General features: G+C 35.7%; 1 long non-coding RNA gene across 1 annotated transcript in view; it reads right to left on the bottom strand.

Annotated features, from left to right (window-relative positions):
* LOC129397601 (uncharacterized) overlaps window positions 1–7,456 on the bottom strand; it is a 38,935-nt gene extending 31,479 nt beyond the window's left edge. The window contains exon 1 of the long non-coding RNA XR_008625164.1: window positions 7,245–7,456. This is a non-coding gene — a long non-coding RNA (uncharacterized LOC129397601). The remainder of the gene's footprint in view (window positions 1–7,244) is intronic.
* Window positions 7,457–25,149: the final 17,693 nt, after the last annotated feature.

Raw genomic sequence — 25,149 nt, 5'->3', positions numbered from 1 at the left:
ACTGATTCATGGGCTGTAGCCAATGGTTTGGCTGGATGGTCAAGGACTTGGAAGAAGCATGACTGGAAAATTGGTGATACAGTAATTTGGGGAAGAGGTATGTGGATGGACCTCTCTGAGTGGTCAAAAACTGTGAAGATATTTGTATCCCACGTGACTGCTCACCAACAGGTGACTTCAGCATAGGAGGATTTTAATAATCATGTGGATGACCCCTTCTTTGGCTGGACACCACACAGCCTCTTTCCCCAGCCACCCCTGATATCACCCAAGGGTTCATGAACATAGTGGCATGGTGGCAGGAATGGGGTTATGCATGGGCTCAGCAACATGGACTTCTACTCACCAAGATGGACCTGGCTGCGGCCAGTGCTGAGTGCCCAATTTACCAGCAGCAGAGAGCAACACTTAGCCATTTACATGGCACCATTCCTCAGGGTGATCAGCCAGCTACCTGGTGGCAGGTTGATTATATTGGACCTCTTCAATCATGAAAAGGGCAGAGGTTTGTCTTCACTGGAATAGACACTTACTCTAGATATGGGTTTGCCTATCCCGAATGCAATGTTTCTGCCAAGACTACCATTTATGGACTCACAGAATGCCTTATCCACAGTCATGGTATTTCACACAGCATTGTCTCTCATCAAGGCACTCACTTTAAGGCTAAAGAAGTGTGGCAGTGGGCTATGCTCATGAAATTCACTGGTCTTACCTTGTTCTCCATCATCCTGAAGCAGCTGGATTGACAGAATGGTGGAATGGCCTTTTGAAGTCACAATTGCAATGCCAACTGGTGACAATACTTTTCAGGGAAGGGGCAAAGTTCTCCAGAAGGCCATGTATGCTCTGAATTAGCATCCAATAAATGCTACTTTCTCTCCCATAGCCAGGATTCACGGGTCCAGGAATCAAGGGGTGGAAGTGGCACCACACACCATCACCCCTAGTGATCCACAAGCAAAATTTCTGCTTCCTGTTTCCATGACATTATATTCTCTTGGCCTAGAGGTCTTAGTTCCAGAGGGAGGGACGCCACCACCAGGAGACACCACAACAATTCCATTAAACTGGGAATTAAGATTGCCACCTGGACACTTTGGGCTCTTCCTACCTTTAAGCTAACAACCTAAGAAGGGAGTTACATTTTTGGCTGGGGTAATTGATCCAGACTATCAAGATGAAATCAGTCTACTACCCCACAACAGAGTTAAGGAAGAGTATGCATGGAATACAGGCGATCCATTAGGAAGTCTCCTAGTATTTCTATGCCCTGTGATTAAAGTCAATGAGAAACTACAACAGTCCAATCCAGGCAGGACTACAAATTCCAGACCCTTCAGGAATGAAAATTTGGGTCACTCCACCAGGAAAAAAAAAAAAACACGACCTGCTGAAGTGCTTGCTGAAGGCAAAGGGAATACAGAATGAGTAGTAGAAGAAGGTAATCATCAATACCAGCTAAAAACACATGACCAGCTGCAGAAATGAGGACTGTAATTGTCATGAGTATTTCCTTCTTCTTTTGTTGAAAATATGTTTGTGCATGTATATACTTGTACTAAGAAAATATCTTTATTTTATTTCCTTTTTCCTTTACAACATGAAATAAGATTATTGACTTCATATCTCCATTTAGATATTGTTAATTTTGTGGTTATAGTATCTGGGTTGGAGATTGGTGTGTTTCCAGTTGTACGAAGGATAGTTGTGTTATGTTAGGTGTAATTATGGCCTTATTACCGTCTTTATTTGAAGATTACATACGCTCTCAAGAGATGTGTATGGGTTCCCTTTGACAAGGGGTGGACTTGTGATGGTTAATACTGAGTGTCAACTTGATTGGATTGAAGGATGCAAAGTATTGACCCTAGATTGTCTGTGAGGATGTTGCTAAAGGAGATTAACATTCGAGTCAGTGGGCTGGGAAAGGCATTCCCACCTGTATTCTCGGTGGACACCATCTAATCAGCTGCCGGTGTGGCTAGAATATAAAGCAAGCAGAAAAATGGGAAAAGACTAGACTAGTCTAGCCCCACAGCCTACATGTTTCTCCCACACTGGTTGCTTCCTGCCCTCGAACATCAGACTCCAGTTTCTTCAGTTTTGGGACTTGGACTGGCTCTCCTTGCTCCTCAGCTTTCAGATGGCTTATTGTGAGACCTTGTAAATATGTGTGTATATATATACACACATATACATATATGTATGTGTGTGTATGTATGTGTGTGTGTGTGTACATATATATATACACATATATATCCTCCTATATATATGTCCTCATATATATATCCTCATAGAGATATATATATCCTATATATATCCTATATATATCCTATATATATCCTATATATATCTCCTATATATACCCTATATATATCCTATATATACCCTATATATCCTATATATATATCCTATATATACCCTATATATATCCTATATATATATCCTATATATATCCTATATATATCCTATATATCATATATATATATACACACACACACACATATTCTATGAGTTCTGTCCCTCTAGAGAACCCTAACTAATGCATTCTTTGCTACTGAGATGAGAGAAAAGTCAAAGTGATGTTGTAGATTTTCAATGAGAATTGGTGGTCAATGTTAGGCAATTTTAAAATTTTACCTTCAATATTTTTTCCTGAGTTACTAATCAGTTTTATTTGTTCATTTGAGCTTGGTGGGGGAAAGTTTAGGTTGGTATTCTTTCAAAATTAAGATTCAAGCATGTTTACCACATCTCTACACTTACAGCATAAGTTCTGTTATGAAAGTAAAGATGGCATGCTTCTCTGAATCATTCATAGTTGGTCTGATAAGCACAGAAGGCACTGAGAAAGGTAGCTGATATAGTTCCATAATCATTCCAATCATAGATATCGAAGATAATTCATCAGTGCTATCCATTCATACACAACAGAAGTTCTTTATTTCCCACCAGTAATACGGGTTTATAGAGACACGGCGAAAATACCCTACATGGTTACCTAAGCCCACCAATATCTTATCCGGCAGTCCAAGATCCACTTGAAATGCTGAGAAAGAAAAATCCATCACAGCAAGATGCATTGCTAAACATTAAGCTCCCTTTTTTTCTATTTAAAAATCAATTTCAAAAACCTGTGTTGCAGGAAATGTAATAAATACATTTGTGTAATAATATATACTATTCATATTAAAATGGCAATGGGTTATCCAAAATCTATAGCTATATTGATAAATAGCTGAGTTTGTTGTAAATGTGAAATATTATCTGCTAAAGGCAATCACTGTAATTAGCTTGCTAAGGCTACTTCAGCTTTTCTGTGATCATTTTTGTCCTCTATGTTTCCCCAGTAAAGAAAGTCTTGTCTTTTTTTGTAGCTCATATAGAAAAAAATGTTATTTTCATCTTCCCTGAAGCAAATAGAGTACAATAACAGCAGAAAGGAAGAAAAACAATCATAGTACAGGCTGGCCTCCTATTGAAAGGCAATGAAAAATAATTTTTCCCACAGATACCTTTAAACTTCTTCTCCTGGATGAACTCTTCCGAAAACTTTCAACTGCATTGGAATGTATGTTTGTTTAATTATATGAGGTAACAGAAAATATATCCTGGTACATTCCCTTGCTATAACTACTTATGCTGTGTATGTATCATTTTTATCGTCTAAAAGAAGAACCAGAATTTCCTTTTATTTCTTGTAATATTTTAGTTATATCAGTTATCCTTATTGAATGCTTTGTTTAGTGCTTCCAGCTGTACCAATAATATTTGTTCGTTTATTTGTTTTTGGTATTTCAAGCAAATATATGGTAATATAAATAATACAGATTCATCATTACTATTACCTGCCAAATGGAAAGATTGTGTATTTTAAGCCAATTGTTCTTTCTGTTCCATATTATAAATATACTGTCTTTAACTATCCAAGACTGATGAGGACTTGTTCTACTCAATATACTGAAACTTGATTGCCCTTACACACACACACACACACACACACACACACACACACACACTCATGCATACATACAGAACTATCATCCTTGGGCCAGAAATTTTACATGCAATATTTTCTTCAGCACTTAAAATTATAGCAAACATATAAAGTAAGTTCTCTTGTCATCCCAAATTACAGAAAAAAAAAACCCTAAACTTAAAGATACAAATAGTAACTCAATGAAGTTTACACCAAGTGATTGAGCTCAAGTTTTTGTCTGGATCTGTCAAACTTCAGAAATCTATGATAAATGCATTACAAAAAATGATTTTGTGTGCTGTTTTGGATAAAACACTTTATTGTATCCCTTATGAGAATTTTGTCATTAGATTTCATACGGACACCTAACTAGAAGAGAGGATAGACTGATGTTCTAGCCGATGATCTCACACACAGCAAGATGACTGAGGAGCAGATGCCAATACAGGAGATCAATAAAGGTTTTAAAGGTTTTTTAACAACTCATAATTTCCTTTTTAAAAGGCAGTTAACAACCAATAAATTACTTTTAGGTGAGAATGAACAAATGAGTTGTCAAGGTTTCTATTGAAAAAGTTAGAGGATACTAGTAGACGAATGCAATAAAAATTTAAATTATATCCACAAACAAACTTCCAAGTCCATAAGCAAAATGGAGAAAAAAATTGCCGAAAGCTGAGAAACAGAGAGGAGAGATTTGTTACGTGTCTTGCTCCATTGTTATCAAACTGTCCCTAACACATAAAGAAGTTATGCTTTGAGGTGGCATATTCATGGAAATGAACATGAGTTTACTTAGTTTTGACTTAGCCTGAAACAGACAAGGGAACTCGGTGAATCAAATATATAATGGGCTGGGGTATTTTTTGTTTGTTTGTTTGTGACATGGTTTGTCTGTGTCCCCATCCAAATCTCATCTTGAATTGCAGCTCTCATAATTTTTGTGTGTTGTAAAGGGGACCCTGTAGGAGATAATTGGATCATCCGGGCAGTTTCTCTCATAGTGTTCTCCTGGTAGTGAATAAGTCTCATGAGATCTGATGATTTATTAGGGGAAACCCCTTTCCCTTGGTTCTCATTTTGTCTGCTGCCATGTAAGAGGTGCCTTTTGCCTTCTGCCATGTTGTGAGGTCTCCCCAGTGACACTGAACTGAGGCCATTAAACCTCTTTTTCTTTATAAATTACCCAGTCTCAGGTATGTTTTTATCAGCAATCAGCAGTGTGAAAATACTAATACAGTTTGACTAATTTATAAAATTTTATTTTACTTTTAATTTCAGGAAAAATCCCATTTATGACTTGGTTGATATTATAACATTCTAAAATAACCAAAAGCATTGATACCTTACAAAATTAACATTAATGCCCGAATAGCAAATTATCAGTCTTTGAATTTTGTCAATCATGTATTTTAATTTTTTTCTTCTTTTTTACAGTTAATATTAATCAGGTTCAAAACAAGGTCAAAGTTTTATTTCTGGTGTGCTATAGACTAATATTTATGTCCTCCTAAAATCATATGTTAAAAATCTAATCACCAGTGTGATGGTTTTAGAAGATGAGGCCTTTTGACAGGTGATTGGGTCAAGAGAGTGAAGCCCTCATGAATGGAATTAGCAAGTGCCCTTATAAAAGAGAACCCAGAGAGCTCCCTCACCCCTTCCACCATGTGAGGACAAGAAGATGGCCAAGTATTAACCAGGAAGTGGACCTTCATCAGACACTGAATTTCCTGGCACTTTAATTTTGGATTTCCCAACTTTTAGAACTGTGAGAAATAAATAAGCTACCTAGTTTTTGGTATTCTTTTATACCAGCTTGAATGGCCTAAGATTTGGGGGTATTATCTTAAGTTTCTCTTACTCTTTTTTTAAAGTTTTCATTTTAAAATAATTATAGATTTACAGAAAGTTGTAAAAATGAATCTGGATGTCTCATGGATCTCTACCCTGCATTCTTCAATGTTACAGACTTATAAAGCCATTGCACAATATTAGAACCAGAAAACTGATGTTGGTACACTCATAGGGCTAATTGAGTTTTCATGTGCCCACTGTGTGTATGTGTATGTGTGTGTGTGTCTATGCAATTCTACCATATGCATAGTTTTATATGACCACAACTGTGATCATGAAACAGAACTATTCCAAGCTGTACTACAAGGTTGTTTTTAAGTTAATGTATTTCCCATGTTTACCTTAAGCAGCATTAAGGTAAAATATTGTGTAAAAACTTTGACTGTAATAACTATGTCTCTTTATTAGGTATTTGCAAATATATACAATCACTCTGATAAATAATTATGTTCTCTATTATAATAAAGTATATGGCTTTATGGTATCTATTTCAATATTTAACTTGGTGAGTATTCCCAAGCCCATAATGAACCTTACCTGGTTTCGCTTCACTTAAATTATCTCATTATCACATATTGTATTTGTGACTGAAACAATAAAATAGTGGAATAAATTGTGTAGCTGGATTCCTCTCAGACAGTTAATTTGTTTCAAAATGGTAGTCAAAGGATAGAGGAATGTTTAATTTCTATCATGTGTACTGAATTTTTCTCACTTCCATGTTGTTTTGCTTCATCAATTTCTCAGCTTAGCTACTAAAAAGAACTAGAAAAATAATTATATGAAAGGGCTATGTTTTATAATTACATCCCAAGCTAAAATGCTTTCTGCAACACAATACAAACACATAGTGAGTGTGACTTCAATAAATGCTACTTTTTCTCAGACTAGAAGCTATTTTGAGTTCAACTGAATCCTTGACTCTGCTCCAACTCTTTTTCTTCTTTATTCTACAGCCTGAGTGCTTTTAAACAGCATTTTATCAATGTGCATTTCATTTCTTTTAAATAAGCTTCAAATACATGGTGGTAGACCAAAGATGTATACTCTCTTATTGTGGAAAATTCTGTACTAGACCTTTTTTTAGTGGCTAAAAGTAAACAAAAGTGATTTCCTAAACTGTTAGAAAACCTGAAACTAGAAAGGTTAGAGCAAGATGGCTGAATAGAAGCCTTTACTGATCATCCTCCACACAGGAACACTAAATTTAAACAACTAACTACACACAACAACAACAAATCATTGTCATAAAAAAACAAAATCAGGACGTGGGGCAGAGCAAGAAAATAGAATAGAAGACTATACCAATTGTCCTCCCCACAAGGACACCAGTTTAACAATTATCTGCACACACAAAACAAAGCACCCTCATAAGAAACAAAAATCAGTGAAGCACTCACAGTACCTAGTTTTAACTTCTTATCACTGAAAAAGCCACGGAGGAGGTAGTAAATTCAGTCTTGTATCACCGATGCTGCTCTTCTCCCATCCCCCAGCAGAGGTAGCATGATGTGCAGAGCATTTCTGTGTGTTAGGGAGAGGGATGTTGCAGCAACTGTGAGGCATTTAACTCAGTGCTGCTCTGTTGTAACAGAAAACAAAACTAAATCAAGCTCAGCTGACAATTGCCCACCAAGGGAGCATTTAAACCGGCCTTAGCCAGAACAGCATTGCTGATTACAGCAGCCTGAACTTGAGTTCCCACAAGCCTGACCAGCACAGGCCAAAGTTCTTTAGGGCCCTAAATAAACTTAAAAACCAGTCTAGGCCACAAGGACTGCAACTTTCAGGTGAGTCCTAGTGCTGAACTAAGCCCAGAGCCAGTGGGTGGTGGAGGCACAAGACATACTAAGACATTAGCCAGGGTGGCTAAGGGAGTGACGAAATCACTCCTCCCCTAACCCTAAGCTGCATAGCTCGCAGCTCCAAAAAAGACCACTTTCCTCCACTTGAGGACAGGAGAGGGAAGAGTGGGGAGGACTTTGTCTTACATCTTGGATGCCAGCTCAGCCACAGCAGGATAAGGCACCATTCAGAGTCGTGAGGTCCTTTTTCTAGGCCCTAGCTCCCTGATGACATTTTTAAACACAACCTGGAATAGAAGAGAACTCACTGGCTTTAAGGAAAGAATTCAGCCTTGACAAGATTTATCACCTGCTAACTGAAGAGCCCTTGGACCCTGAATAACCAGCAGTGATACCCAGGTCTACATCAAGGGCCTTGGGTGAGACTCTGAGACTTGCTGGCTTCAGGTGGCACTTAAAACATTTACAGCTGTGGTGGCTACAAGGCTGAGATTCCCTCTTCTTGAGACAATTGGAAGGAAAAGTAAAGGGCACTTCATCTTGTGCTTTAGGTACAAGTTCAGCCACACTGTGATAAAGAACTAAGTGGAACCTCAGCATCCCCGGTTCCAGAACCTTGCTCTTGTATGGCATTTCTGGACCTGCCCTGGCCCAGGAAGGAGCTATCTGCCTTGAATGGTGAGTCCAAGGCCAGGCAGCATTCACCAAAAGCTGACTGAAGAGCTACTGGCCCGTAAGGGAACATTGATGATAGTCTGGCACTACTCCCTATGGGCCTATGGTGGTAGTGGCAATGGAATGAGGCTCCTCTGCCTTTGGAAAGGAAAGGGAGAGTTGGAAGGACTGCATCTTGTGGTTTAATTGCCAGCTTAGCCACAGTACAATGGAACATACATAGACTTCTAAAGTTACAGTTAATGAAAAAAAAGTAGTATTTTTTTTCAAAAGTTAAATAAAATTGACAAAACTTTAGTTAGACTAAGATAAAAAAAAGAGAAAACATCCAAATAAATAAAATCAAAGATGAAAAAAGGAGACAGTATAACTGATACTGCAAAAATTCAAAGGCTCATTAGTGGTTACTATGAACAACTGTGTGCCAATAAATTGGAAAATCTAGAAAAAATGAAAGAATTCCTAGACACATACAACCTACCAAGATAGAGCCAAGAAGAAATCCAAAATCTCAACAGACCAGTAACAAGTAACTAGATCAAAGCCACAGTACAAATTCTCCTAAAAAACAGAAGACTAGGACCTGATGGCTTCACTGCTGAATTCTACCAAATATTTAATAAACTAATACCAATTTCACTCAAACTATCATTAAAAAAAAACAGAAGAGGAGGAAATACTTCCAAATTCATTTTATGAGGCCAGAATGACCCTGATAATAATATCAGACAAAACCATATCAAAAAGAAAACTACTGGCCAATATAGCTGATGAATATTGATGTAAAAATCCTTAACAAAATACTAGCAAACTGAATTCAACAACATTAAAAAGATTATTCATTATAACCAAGTGAGATTTATCCCAGGGATGTAAGAATCGTTCTATATATGCAAATCAGAATATGTAATAGATCATATCAACAGAATAAAGGACAAAAAACATATGATCATTTCAATTGATGATGAAAAAGCATTTGATAGAATTCAACATCCCATCATGATAAGAACTCCTGAAAAAATGGGTATAGAAAGAACATACCTCAACATAATAAAAGCTGTATATGACAGACATACAGTTAGGTTAGTGTCATAAACAATGGGGAAAACCTGAAGCTTTTCACTAAGATCTGAAACATGAAAAGAATGCCCGCTCTCACCACTGTTATTCAACATTGTGCTGGAAGTACTAGCTAGAGCAATCAAGCAAACAAAAGAAATCAAGGGCATCCAAATTGGAAATGAAAGAATCAAATTATCTTCGTTTGCAGATGAAATAATCTTATATTTGGACAAACCTAAAGACTCCACCAATTAACTGTTAGAACTGATAATTGAGTTCAGTACTCTTGGAAGATACAAAACAAACATACAAAAATTAGTGGTATTTCCATAGGCTAACAGTGAACAATTTGAAAAAGAATTTTAAAAGCAATCCCATTTATAATAGCTAAAAATAAAATTAAATACCTAGGAATTAACTTAACAAAATAATTAAAACATCTCTATAATGAAAACTATAAACCTATAATGAAAGAAATTGAAGAGGATAAAAAAACATAAAAAGTTATTTCACGATCATGGATTGGGAAAAATATCAATATTGTTAAATGGTCAATAAACCAAAACGATCTACAGATTCAATGCAATTCCTATCAAAATGCCAATGATTTTCTTCACAGAAATAGAAGAAATAATCCTAAAATTTATATGGAGCCACAGAAGACCCATAATACCCAAAGGTATCCTAAGCAAAAAGAACAAAACTGCTGGAATCGCACTGTCTGACTTCAAATTACACTACAGATCTGTAGTAATCAAAACAGATTAGAGATCCCAGAAACAAATTCTAACACACACAGGGAACTCATTTTCAACAAAGGTGCCAAGAACACAGACTGGGGAAAGAACAGCCTCTTCAGTAAATAGTGCTGAGAAAACTGGATATCCATATGCAGAAGAATAAAACTAGACCCCAATCTCTTACCATATTCAAAAGTCAAATCAAAATGCATTAAAGACTTAAATCTAAGACCTCAAACTATGAAACTACTACAAACATAAGGGAAACACTTCAGGACATTGGTCTGGGCAAAACTTTTTTTTGGGTAATACCCCACAAGCACAGGCAAACAAAGCAAAAATGGTCAAATGGAATTGCATCCAGTTCAAAAGCTTCTGAATGGCACAGAAAACAATCAACAATGTGAAAAGCCAATACATAAAATGGGAGAAAACATTTTCAAAGTGCCCATCTGACAAAGGATTAATAACCAGAATATAGAAGGAGCTCAAACAACTCTCTAGAAAAAATTTTAATAATCCAACTAAAAATGGGCAAAAGATCTGTATAGACATTTTTCAGCATACAAATGAGAAACAAGCATATGAAAAGGTGCTCCACATAATTCATCATCAGAGAAATCCAAATCAAAACTACACAGTGATATTATCCTACCCCAGCTAAAATACCTTTTATTCAAAACACAGGTAATGACAAATCCTGGCAAGAATGTGGAGAAAAGGAAAACCTCATACACTGTTGGGAGGAATGTAAATTCATACAATCATGCTGAAGAATAGTTTTGTAGTTCCTCAAAAACCTAAAAATAGAGGTACTATATGATCCATCAATCTCATTGCTAGGTATATACCCCAAATAAAGAAAATCAATATATAAAAGGAGTATCTGCACATCCGTGTTTGCTGCAGCACTGTTAACTATACCCAAGATTTGGAAGCAACCTTAGTATCCACCAGCAGGTGAACGGATAAATACACTCAAAGGCCTACTCTTCAGCCATGAAAAAGAATGAGGCCCTGTCATTTGCAACAACACAGATGAAACTGGAGGTCACTATGCTAAGTGAAATAAGCCAGGTACAGAAAGACAAACATCACATGTTTTCATTTATTTGTGGTAGCTAAAAATAAAAACAATTCAACTCATGGAGCTAGAGAGTAGAAGGATGGTTACCAGCGGCTGAGAAGGGTAGTGAGATGGTTAATGGGTACAAAAATAGTTAGAAAAAATAAATAAGACCTAGTATTTGATAGCACAATATGATGACTATAGTCAATAATCATTTATTTGTACAATTTAACCCTTTTCTCATTTAGAAAAAAAAGTGCAGATTGCTGCCAGCACTCTTTTAATTTTACATAAACACAATCTTTGAGGCTGAAGCAAATCTGACTGATGTTCGATGTGAAAATAAAATGTAAAAACAGTTTTTGAAGTTATTTCTAAACAGAACTAACATCAGAATCGTCTGAATCATCAGAATCATCTATTTCGGAAAAATTGGATTCATCAAATGAATCTTCAGCCAACTGAGAATGAAGTTAACATCACACGTAGAAATGCTACGTTTTCTAGGATTTGACATTTTCAGCACTTGAGAATGACTATATTTTGTACATGGAAATACCACTACTAAAAACAGAATGCTATTAATAGAATGACATTTTTTTTCTTTCCAAAGTTGATATAGTAGAGTGATGCAAAAATAATAATGAAAGTGAGATATTTTGTGGCAAAGTTATCTCAGGGTAAACAATGCAGTCACAAGTGTTGCTGGTGAGTATTCTTGGAACAGACAGAAAAAGGGTTAGAATAACTAAAAGACTATAATTTGATTATTTGTAACACAAAGGATAAACGCTTGAGAGGATAGATGCCCATTTTATACAATGTAATTATTACACTTTGTATGCCTGCATCAGAACATCTCATGTATCCCCACAGATCTACTATGCATTCACAAAAATTAAAATAAAAAATCTTTTTAAAAAGGACCAAAAATCATCTAAGCCATCACAGAAGTGAGTAGAATTCTCAAATTTCTGTTGACATAATCCTCATTTCTCCCAGCAGTGGCTGTGTGGCAGGCAGAGAGAATCTATGCCTTTGGGGAGGGTGAGCACAATGCTGCCCTGTCACAGCAGAGACCAAGCCATGCTGGGCTTAGCCAGCACCCATGCACAGAGGATACATTTGGAACAGTCTTAGCCAGAGGGCAATTACCCATCCCAGCTGTCAGAACTTGAGTTTTTGGCAAACCTCACCACCACAGGCTACAGTGCTCTGGGGTTCTAGATAAACTTGAAAGAAATTTCAGTCCGTGTGTCCCTGTGGGCAAGTGGTGGTGGGAGCCACTGGGAGAAGCTCCTCTTCCTGTGGAAGGGAAAGGGAGGAACAAGAAAGGCACTGTCTTATGGTTTGGTGCCAGCTCAGACAAATGCAGTAGAATGGTACACTAGGTAGATATCTAAGCTTTTTGACTCCAACCCTTGGCTTGCAGACGGCATCTCTGGACCCACCCAGCACATGAGGGAACTCAGCCCAGCACATGAGGGAACTCATTGCCCTGAAGTGAAGGGTGAAGGATACAAGCCAGTCTGGCTTCCACACTTGCTGATTGTGGACACCAAGTGTCTTGTGTGAACATAGGTGGTAGCTATATAGTGGTTACAATGAATCTTGGGTAAAACACACTGTTCTGTTGCTTTCAGGTCTCTCCCTGCATACTCCATTCGTGGTGGCCACAGGGGTGCTTGAATCCCACCATCCCCAGCTCTAGGCATCTCAGTATAGAGGGAGAGACTTCATTTGTTTTGGATAAAGTAAGGGAAAAGAATAGGAGTCTCAGCCTAGTAATCCAGAGAATGCTTCTGGATCTTAACCAAGACCACAAAGGCAGTACCCTGATGAGTATGCAAGAACTATAGCATTATTTGGCTTGGAGCTTAAGTTGCTTCAAATACGTGAAAAACCTTCTGAAGAAAAACAGGCACAAACAAGCTCAGACTGTGAAGACTGCAATAAAAACTTCACATTTAAATGCCTAGACTCTGAAGAACATCCAAAAATTTCAAGATCATCCAGGTAAAATGGCCTTACCAAATGAACGAAATAAGGAACCAGAGACCAATCCTGGAGAAACAGAGATATGTGACCTTTCAGACAGAGAATTCAAAATAGCTATTTTGAGGAAACTAAAAAAAATGAGATAACAGAGAAAATTAATTCAGAATTCTATCCAATAAATTCAGCAAAGAGATTGAAATCATTAAAAAGAAGCAGAAATTCTGGAGTAGAAAAATGTAACTGACCTACTGAAGAATGCATCAAAGTATCTTAATAGCAGGATTGAACAAGTTGAAGAAAGAATTAGTGAACTTAAAGAAAGGCTACATGTCACTATATAGTCAGAGGAGACAAAAGAAATAACAATAAACAAAAGTACAACGACAAGATCTAGAAAATAGTCTCAAAAGGGCAAATCTAGGAGTTATTGGCCTTAAAGAAGAGAAGTATAAAGAGATAAGGGTAGAAATTTTATTCAAAGGGATACTATCATAAAACTTCCTACACCTAGAGAACTATATCGACATTCAAGTGTAAGAAAGATATAGAACACCAAGCAGAGTACACACAGAGGAGACTACCTCAAGGCATTTAATCATCAAATTCCCAAAGATCAAAGATAAAGAAATTCTAAAAGGAGTAGAAGACAAAAAACAAATTACATAAAACAGAACTCTAATACATCTGGCAGCCAATATTTAGTGGAAAACTTGCAGATTTTTTTACAGGAGAGGGTGGCATGACATACTTAAAGTGCTGAAGGAAAAAGCAAAAACAAAAACAACTTTACACTGGATTAGTTTATCCAGCAAAAATATACTTCAAGCATGAAGGAGAAATAAAGGATTTACCAAACAAACAAAAGCTGAGGGATTACATCAATAGCAGATCTATCCTACCAGAAATGCTCTGGTGATTTCTTCAATATGAAAGAAAAGGACATTAATTAGCAATAAGGAATTATCTGGAAGTTCGATGGGAAAAAGAGGACATTAATGAGCAAATGAGCAATACCTAATTACCTGAATGTGAAAAACTGGTAGTAATAAGCACACAGAAAAACACAGACCATTATAGCACTGTAATTGTGATTTGTAAACTACTCTTAAGTAGAAACACAAAATGACGATCCCACAAAAAATAATAATTACAATAACTTTTCAAGATATATACACTACAATAAGACATAGAGTAACAATAAAAAGTGAGAAAGTGGAAGAATGAAGATAAAGTTTTTATTACTGTTCTCTTTGCTTGTTTGTTTATGCTGTGCTAAGTTGTCACCAGTTTAAAATAATGGGTTATAAGATATTATTTGCAAGCCTCATGGTAACTTGAAATTGAAAAACATGAAATAAATATACAAAAAATAAAAAGCAAGAAATTAAATTATAACACCAGAGAAAATCACCTTCACTAAAAGGAAGACAAGAAGGAAGGAAAGAAGGAAAAGAAGACTACAAAACAATCAGAAAACAAAAAAGAAAATGGCAGGAGTAAGACTTATTCATCAATAATAATGTTGATTATAAAAGGACTAAACTCTCCAATCGAAAGACATAGAGTAACTGAATTGAGTTAAAAACAAAAAAAGACCCAATTATCTGTGGACTGCAAAAAACACGCTTAACCTATAAAGATACACATAGACTTAAAATAAATAGATGGAAAAAAGACTCCATGCAATGAAAACAAAAAAGCGAGCAGGAACAGCTATACTTATATCAGAAAAAAATACATTTCAAGACACAAACTGTAGGGCCAGGAACGGTGGCTCATGCCTGGAATCCCAGCATTTTGGGAGGCTGAACTGGGCAAATCACTTGAGGTCAGGAGATCGAGACCAGCCAGGCCAACATGGTGAAACCCTGTCTCTACTGAAAAAAAAAAAAAAATGCAAAAATTAGCCAGGTGTGGTGGTGTGTGCCTATAGTCCCAACTACTTGGGAGGCTGAGGCAGGAGAATCACTTGAACCTGGGAGGTGAATGTTGCAGTGAGCCAAGGTCGTACCACTGCACTAGAGCCTGGGCAACAGAGCAAGACTCCATCAAAAAAAAAAAACCCTATAAATAGAGATGAAGAATGTCATTATGCAATAATAAAGAGGTGCATTCAGTAAGAGAATTGTATTAGTTCATTTCACCCTGCTATAAAGAAATAGCTGAGAGGGTAATTTAGAAATAAAGTAAGTTTAATTGGCTCACAGTTTGACAGGCTGTACAGAAAATATGATGCTGCTATCTGCTCAGCTTCTGGAGAAGCCTCAGGAGACATACAATCATGGTGGGTGGCAAAGGAGGAGTCAGCACTTCACATGGTCTGAGCAGGAAGAAGACAGAAAGATAGGGGAGGTGCTACACACTTTCAAACAACCAGATCTTATGAGAACTCGCTTAGCAGTGTGGCAGCAGTACCAAAGGGAATGGAGTCAAACTATTCAGGAGAAACTGCCTCCATGATCCACTCACCTCCAACCAGGCCCCACCTCCATCATTAGGAATTATAATTTGATATGAGATTTGTTGGGGACACAGTTCCAAACCATCTCAGAGATATAACAGTAGTAAATACGTATGCACCCAACATCACCAAAATACATAAAGCATATATTAGAGCTAAGGAGAGACATAGACCTCAATCCAATAATAGCTAGAGTCTTTAACACTTCACTTTCAGCAATAGACAGTCTCCCAGTCTGAAAATCAACAAAGAAATATCTAACTTATCTGCACTAAAGAACAAATGGATCTAATAGATATTTACAGAACTTTTCATCCAATGGCTTAGGAATATACATTCTTCTTCCCAGCACATGAATAATTTTCAAAGGTAGACCATATGTTAGGTCACAAAACAAGTCTTAAAATGTTCAAAAAATTAAAATAATGTTACATATCTTCCCTGACACAATGGAATAAAACTAGAAATAAATAAGGAGACATTTTAGAAACTACACAAACACATACAAATTAAACAATATGCTCCTAAATGACCAGTGGATCAATGAAGAAATTGAGAAAATCAGAATATTTCTTAAAACAAATGATAATGAAAACAAAACATACCAAAACATATGGATACAGTGAAAGCAGTACTAAGAGGGCAATTTATAGCTATTAAGTGTTCATATCAAAATAGAAAAAAAACAAATAAATAACTTAATAATGCATGTTGAAGAACAAAAACAGCAAAAGCAAACCAAACCTAAAATTAGTAGAAGAAAAGAAATAACAAAGATCAGAGCAGAAATAAATGAAACTGAAATAAAGAAAATGATCAAAAAGATCACCAAGAGGAAATGTGTGTTTTTTGGAAAGACAAAGAAAATTGACAACCTTTAGCCAGACTAGCTGAGAAGAGAGAAGGCTCAAATCAATAAAATCAGAGAAGAAAAAGGAGACATTACAACTGATACTACAGAAAGTCAAAGGAACATTAGTGGCTACCATGATCAACTACATGTCAATAAATAGGAAAATCTAGAGAAAATGAATTCCTAGGCATATACAACCTTACCGAGATTAAATTATGAAGAAATTCAAAATCTGAACAGAGCAACAACAAGAAATAAGATTGAAGTCATAATAAAAGATCTCCTAGTAGAGAAAAGCCAGATCCCATTGTATTCACTGCTTAATTCTACCAAACATTTAAATAATTAATACCAATCCTACTCAAACTATTCCGAAAACTAGAGGAGCAAGGGATACTTCCAAACTTATTCTATGAGGCTAGTATTACCCTGACATCAAAACCAGACAGACACATTAAAACAAAGAAAACTTCAGGCCAATATATCTGATAAATATTGATGTAACAATTCTCAAAAAGTACCAGCAAATGGAATTCAACAATAAATTAAGAAGATCGATCATTCATCATTACCAAATAGAATTTATCCCAGGGATGCAAGGAAGATTCAACATATACAAATTAATCAATGTAATAAATCATATCCAGAGAATTAAGGACAAAATCCACATGATTATTTCAATTGAGGCTGAAAAAGCATTTGATAAGATTCAATATTCTTTCTCATTAAAAACCCTTGAAAAACTGGGTAAAGAAAGAATATACCTCCAAATAATAAAAGCTGTATACAACAGATATACAACTAGTATCATACTGAAGCGGGAGAAAACTGAAAGCTTTTCCTCTAAGATATGGAACAGGACAAGGACATCTACTTTCACTACTGTTATTCAACATAGTACTGGAAGTGCTAGTTAGAGATATCAGACAAAAGAAAAAAAGGACATCCAAATTGGAAAGAAATAAATCAAATTATTCTTGTTTGACAGATATGATCTTATATTTGGAAAAACCTAAACACTCCACCAAAAAACTACTAGAACTAATAAACAAATTCATTAAAGTTGCAGAATACAAAATAACAAACAAAAATCTTTGTATTTCTGTGTGCCAAAAGTGAACAGTCTGACAAAGAAATCAAAGGGGTAATCTTTTTTAAAATAGTCACAAATAAAATTAAATACCTAGGAACTAACCAAAGAAGTAAAAGATCTCTATAATGAAAATTATGAAATGCCGATGAAAGAAATTGAAGAGAATACAAAAATATAAAAAGAATCAATATTTTGTAAATGTCCATACTACCCAAAGCAATCTACAGATTCAATGCAATCGCTATCAAAATACCAATGACACTCTTCTTCACAGAAATAGAATAAACAACCTTAAAATTTATGTAAAACCAGAAAAGGCCCAGAATACCCAAAGCTATCCTAAGCAACAAGAAGAAAACTGAAGGAATCACATTATCTGACTTCAAATTAGACTACAGAACTACAGTAACCGAAAGAGCATAAAACAGAGCTATAGTAACCAAAACAGTAAAAACAGACATATGGACTAATGAAATAGAATAGAGAATGCCAGAATAAATCCACCCACCTACAGTGAACTCATTTTGAACAAAAATGCCCAGAACATACACTGAGAAAACACAGTCTCTTCAATAAATAGCCCTGGGAAAATTGGGAATCTATACTCAGAAGAATGAAACTTGATCTCTATCTCTTGCAATATAAAAAAATTACATCAAAATGGGCTAATGATTTAAATCTAAGACCTCAGACTATGAAACTATTACATGAAAACATTGAGGACACTAGGACATTGGTCTGAGCAAAGGTGTCTTGAGTAATATCTCACGAGCACAGGCAACCAAAGCAAAAATGGACCAATGGGATCACATGAAGTTAAAAAACTTCTGCAAAGCAAAGGAAACAACAAAGTGAAGATACAAAACACTTAATGGGAGAAAACATTTGCAAACTACCATATGAGAAGGGATTCATAACCAGAATTTATAAGGAGCTCAAATAATTTTATCAGAAAAAAAATTATAATATCATTAAAAATGGGCAAACGATTTCAGTAGACATTTTGCAAAAGAAGACATACAAATGACAAACAGGCTTATGAAAAGGTGCCCAACATCTTTGGTGGTGGAACTAGGGCTGGTTAATGGGTACAAAAAGTATTTAGAAAGATTGTATCAGACCTACTACTTGATAGCACAACAGGGTGACTATACTCAATACTGATTTAGTCATACACTTTAAAATAAATGAAAGAGTATAATTAAATTGTTTGTAACACAAAGGATAAATGCTTGAGGGGATGGCTATCCTATTTACCTCGATTTGGTTATTACGCCTCCCATGCCTGTATCAAAGTATCTCATGCTCTCTATAAATATAATATATATGCCTACCAGGTATCCACAAAAATTAAAAATTAAAAAAAAACCCACACACACCAAATCTGAAACTGTGACATTCAAGTAGAATCTAAATCTGCAGGCTACAATTATTTCAAATCAAACTGTGTATTTAAACTTGTCAGGATCTAGGAAATCAGCAGTTAATTAAAGCAATATCTAATGGAAGAAGTTCACATTCAATTTTATGCTCTTAAACGTCCTTTTTTAAAACAAAATTTATTCGGAGTTGTTAATGATATAAAACATAGAGACACTTAGTCAATTTCCCTTTATTTTATGATTTCCAGTAAAATGAAGCAAAATACTGATTTTGAATCATAAAATAAATTTAGTTACTCTGCTGAATAAAGTCTCTTATTTTTGGACAGCAGGGCTTGATATGCCCACAAACACACACACAATTGTGTAAGGACTTTCAATTTGTTTTTTTATTTGTTTGTTTGTTTGAAATGGAATCTTGCTCTGTCATCCAGACTGGAGTGCAGTGGTGCGATCTCGGCTCACTGCAACCTCCGTCTCCTGGGTTCAAGCAATTCTCCTGCCTCAGCTTCCTGAGTAGCTGGGGTTACAGGTGCCTGCCCCCACACCCAGCTAATTTTTGTATTTTTAATAGAGATGAGGTTTCACCATGGTGGCCAGGATGGTCTCTATCTCCTCACCTCATGGTCTGCCGGCCTCCCAAAGTGCTGGGGTTACAGGTGCCTGCCCCCACACCCAGCTAATTTTTGTATTTTTAATAGAGATGAGGTTTCACCATGGTGGCCAGGATGGTCTCTATCTCCTCACCTCATGGTCTGCCGGCCTCCCAAAGTGCTGGGATTACAGGCGTGAGCCACCACGCCCAGCAAGGACTTTCAATTTTAAAGTCCTGAACAATAATTATGTATATCTGTGACTTCAGCAAGTTCAGCGATATGGTTGAATCTAGTGTTCTTTACCATCGGTCATACTAACTACTTTCCTTAAACATCTTTAGTGTTATAAATATCACACATGAAGAAAGCACTATCATCTAATTCTGAGGATTTAGATAACATTTCAAATGATCTCATAGCTTTCTGAGGAAGATATAATATCCAACATTTTCTCTCACTAATCTTTCTTCCTTCCTCTCTATCTTTCCCTCTCTCTCTCTCTTTCTCTCTCCTTCCTTCATTCTTCCTTCCTTCCTTCTTTCTCTTCCTTCCTTCTTTCTTTCTTTTCCTTCCTTCCTTCCTTCCTTCCTTCCCTCCTTTCCTTCCTTTCCTTTCTTTCTTTCTTTTATAATCCTTGGCTTTCTCATATTTTGGCTTCTCTTTCTTACTTAGACTATTTGTCCTCTTCTTCTTTGGCTAAAATACTGTCCCATAAGTTTGTCCTTATTTGACCTGACATTTATTGCCTTTTGCTTTGTCAAAGTTTCAGTATGCTATTAAACCTTGACTCTAGTTCTAAGAAAACTGCCCTTGTCTCTAATTCTGCTATTTTACCCTATCGTTGTTTTAGTCTCTCCCACATAATCTCAAATTCAAAATGATAAAGCAGATAGAGAGAATTCCAATGTTACAGATATTTATTAAGAGCCTACTTTGTAACTAGGCCATGCTGGGCTCCATCAGCATGCAAGAAAAGCATCAGCATGTCCTTTTAGATACTGATCTGCAGTGCTCTAAATAGCTGAAATCCCAAGCATTGAGTGCCTGACAATTTATTCATGTAATTATCATCTGCTTTGTACAAAGCAGTCTACCAACTACTTTGAAGTGATAATATAAGATGGATTTTTTTTTTTTTTTTTTTTTTTTGAGACGGAGTCTCACTTGTTGCCCAGGCTGGAGTGCAGAGGCGCGATCTCGGCTCACTGCAAGTTCTGCCTCCTGGGTTCACGCCATTCTCCTGCCTCAGCCTCCTGAGTAGCTGGGACTACAGGCACCCGCCACCACGCCCGGCTAATTTTTTTTTGTATTTTTTAGTAGAGACAGGGTTTCACCATGTTAGCCAGGATGGTCTCGATCTCCTGACCTTCTGATCCGCCTGTCTCAGCCTCCCAAAGTGCTGGGATTACAGGCATGAGCCACTGCGCCTGGTCAAGATGGATTTATAATGACTGTATAGTCAAAGTAAGCATATATCATCAAGTGAATAATCTAAAATACACATCAAATCAGCAAGTAATTAATATGAGAGATTATACTCATATTTTGTGCCTAAGACTGTAAAAAAAAAAATCTCACTTTATTCTTACAGCATCCCTAGAAAGTTTCCTACAGTTGTAATTCACACTTACAGATAGAAACAAGGCTGCAAGATATAAGAATAAATCTTGATTTGGTATACCAGATTTGGCTTCATATTTACCTCATGCCAACATCTGTCCTAGTAACCACTACATCTTTCTATTTTAAGGTGCAGAGGAGCAAATATTACAACCTTCCACTTAATGGAAATGTTTGTAAACATAATAAGCTATATAATCCTGAAATGGATTTTAAATTGATTTTAAAAGACACAAATTAAAATTAGGCATATTTACTGTCTCAACTTTCATTGCATTCCAATTTGATAGTCATTTAGCCTTTGCTTCAATACTCTCAACAGTCAAAGGCTCACTTCGTTGCACTGCTGATTATTTCATTAATGGTCAGATGTGTTTGTTAATACCTTCATCTATTCGACATTAATTTTTGAAGAACTTTTATGTGAGGGGCACTATGCCAAGCACTAAAGACAAAAAATGAAGCGTTAGGACATATATCTGTGTTCAAGGAGTTAAAAATCTATTAGAGATTTTTAATTTTTTTTCCTAAAATTTTCTTCCTGGTCATTTTTGCATGCCCATCCTTACAATACTTTGGAGACCACTGGATAATGAATTGCTACAGACTTGTATATGACAGCCTTTCAAACATAAACATATGACAATAGCCATCCGTCCTTTGTCTTTCCCTTCTAAAAGCTAATAATTATTTAATCCCTTCAAATGTATCAACCCCTCACCATCCATATTGTTCTCATTTTTATACAGTAAAATTTTTTAAGATATGAAACATCAAATTAACATAGTATTCAAGATGTATGCTAAGTGGTACTTAATGTAATTAGAGTTATACTTTCTATAATGTCAACATTATATGTTTTAAAAGCAACTTAATTGTATACATAATCTATAATATTCATGTCACACTGTTGCCTCATATTAATATTGCAGCCACTTCTAAATGCAGAGTATTTTCTCCTGGATTATTGCTAAATGACCATCTAAAAGTTATGCAACATTTAGAATTTTGTATTTATAATTGCATATTAACAGTTGACTTAAAATATGTATAATTTGATATTGATTCTATTTATTTAATATGCTTCAGTAATTTTCAGACTTAATAAGCACCCATTCATAGCTTCATTTATATGAGCAGTTATACTTATGAACAAATGAAAAAATGCGGAATTATCTCTCTATTACCATTTATAATTATGTGTAGAGAAACGTGGAATAAAAAAATTATTAGAAATGGTTGAGTTTATATTTTGTTATTTTTAATTTTTATTTTACTTAAGAAAGTCTTCTTGAATTACGTGTTTTTTTGCTAGTTTTTATCAAAGTGGTATACTTGTTTGGTGACAAAGGCTGTGTTTTGACTAAATAAATGCCATTTAAAAATTGGGGAGAGAGAATAAAAATGAGGATGGTTTACGTAAGTTTTCCCACTTTTATGAATCTCCATATATGACTGAATCAACAGGCCTGGATCAGGATGAAAATAATACAAACAGAAAACCATTCTACTTCTTCTCCTTAACCTCCACTATGTTTTGCAGTCAGATTTCAGGCACAGACACGCCCTCAATATGTCAATGTGAAGACTCGTTTTTATACATTTCTATGTTTTTTAGGTGTTTTAGTGTAATCATTCTTTCTCAGTAATAACTCATCTGTCCAATGTCTGTTCACAAATCTCACTCAGTGTTTCAATCTCAAAGCTCTTCTGAGAAAAGATGTGTGCAAATAAAAATAAGAAAATGTAAAAGCCCATGAATAGAAAAAGGTTCACATTTCCCTATGTTTTATGTCGTATAGGTGGTTCTGACACCATGTTTTGTCTCACCATCTCCAAAAAGAGTTTTTTATTAAATATTTTGGTAAAATTAAAAACATATTTTTAAAGCATTTTCTGTTTTTGTAGTTTTGGAGAAGGCTACTGAAGGCAGATGACCAAACCCTGGGTCCTTCAACTGCCTCTTCTTCTTGCACTAGAATAAAGAGATATTCATAAGGGAAAAGTTTGATGTCAACAAAACAGCTCATCCTTACTGGCATATATTTTTACTAAGGTTAAACTTCATTGGAAGGTACATCCCAGTTATTAACCCATGTCTTCCTTCCAGTTATAGATAAGTCTCTAGAAGGACAGCACGCTGGTGAAATCGTGGATTTGAGGACCAGGAGGCCCCGGATTGTTCCCTACCGGCTTTACCTTCCCATAATCATTTAATCTAAAAGGTCTAATTTGACCAAGAAGCATTATATTCTTACTATTCAAATATATTTTTCTAAAACTCTGGAGATGATGTTAATTTCTGTGATACTTCTGTAAACATATTTGTAACATATGAGTAATATGTTAAATAATTATTGACTGAGTACCAAGTCCGTGACAAACACTCTGATAGGCATTAAGTAAATCCAGCCAAAGAAGGAAAGACACGGGCATGGTCAGATACAGCTGAAAATCTAGTGAAAGCAAATATAGCTAAGTACATAATTGTGTGTATTTAATATGTGCTTTGAGGGCAAGTAAAAGGCTGCTGGGAGATAATTATGGGTGAGGGAAATCTACACTGAAAAGATGTTATTTAAGCAGATACATGAAGGATAATAGGACTTAAGCGGCTAGAGTACAGAAAAAGAATACCCTAGACACAAAGAAAAGTGAATATGAAGGTCATGAGACAAGAAAGGGTTTCAGAATTATAGTTATGTTAGAATAACTGAAATATTATTGCTATAATTTAAAATCAAATTTAAGGGCTTATATGATTCAAATTATTAAAGCTATTTATTTGGAAAGTAAAAGTGAGTTACTATTTAAATAATGATTTATTTCTTTCGTAGGGAAATCTCTTGTCTATCCCTGGTTATCTGATTGTTTAGTGATGATTTCACAGAAATAACCAATTAGATTGAACAAGGTCCAAGTTGGAGAATTTTTCTGAGCTACACAATAATTTCAATAACAGTAATCATATGTAACTCACTGTTCTTCCATCTTTGTCCCGCTCTTATACTTTTTAAGGAATCAGCTGACTTTATTTTATGTTCCCAACAAGAGTTTCTAGCATCATAACCCATCAGAATCTATAAAATGTTTAATCAAAATTGTTCCTTAAGCAGTTGACTACCTGCCTTGTCTTTCATCATCTCTTTTATTCACTTACAGAAAATACATTAAGTAGTGTTCTGTGACTATCCTCAATGTCTCATTAGTTTTTTCTGTTTTCCATGACAGTTCCCAGCAGCTGTCAATGACACCACTCCTGGGTGTCCAGATCTCAGAAGACCTTACCAGAAGTTCTTCAGAAACTCCTCCTGATAGTCACAACTGGCTCACCCTAAAAATCTCTAATGACAACGAACAGCTGCTGCAAGGTTTTTTAAAAAATGGACATCTAAAGGGACGTCTTCAAATTGCTTTACATTTGCATTAGGAAAGCAGATCTCTGGGTCAGCATCTGTTTTTCTTCTCACAGAGCCTTTGGAGAAATTTTCATTCTGACACTTCTTGATATATGAAGTAGAATATGGCATATCTATAAAATGCCTACTCATCATACATCAAGTAAATTTGTCAACCTGCCTTTTGGAGATGGTGTCTAGTTAGAAATCCAGCTAATTTACCAACAGAATATGAAAAACAGAACGAATGTGTCTGTAGAATAGGTAGTAAAATACTACTGAATTATCCGGATTCTCATAGAATGCAACCGAAAGATCCACAAGCTGTTTAACTGCTTAAATTTAAAAAGACTCACCAGTCTATATAAAACAGGCTATGTGGAGCGCTACAAAGCTGCCATTGCAAAATTGCAAGTGAAATTATATTTTTTCCTTTAAAAATAAAACCCTGAAACTGTTTGCAGTTGATATTGGCAGAAACTTAGGAAGAGATGACTTTATGATTTGCCTTTTGTGAATTTTCAGTGCCAACCAGGCAAAACAGAATAAAATATAAAG

This window comes from Pan paniscus, chromosome 3 (genome assembly GCF_029289425.2).
Source record: "Pan paniscus chromosome 3, NHGRI_mPanPan1-v2.0_pri, whole genome shotgun sequence".
Taxonomy (NCBI): Eukaryota; Metazoa; Chordata; class Mammalia; order Primates; family Hominidae; genus Pan; species Pan paniscus.
This window is presented reverse-complemented; position numbering and strand designations above follow the sequence as displayed.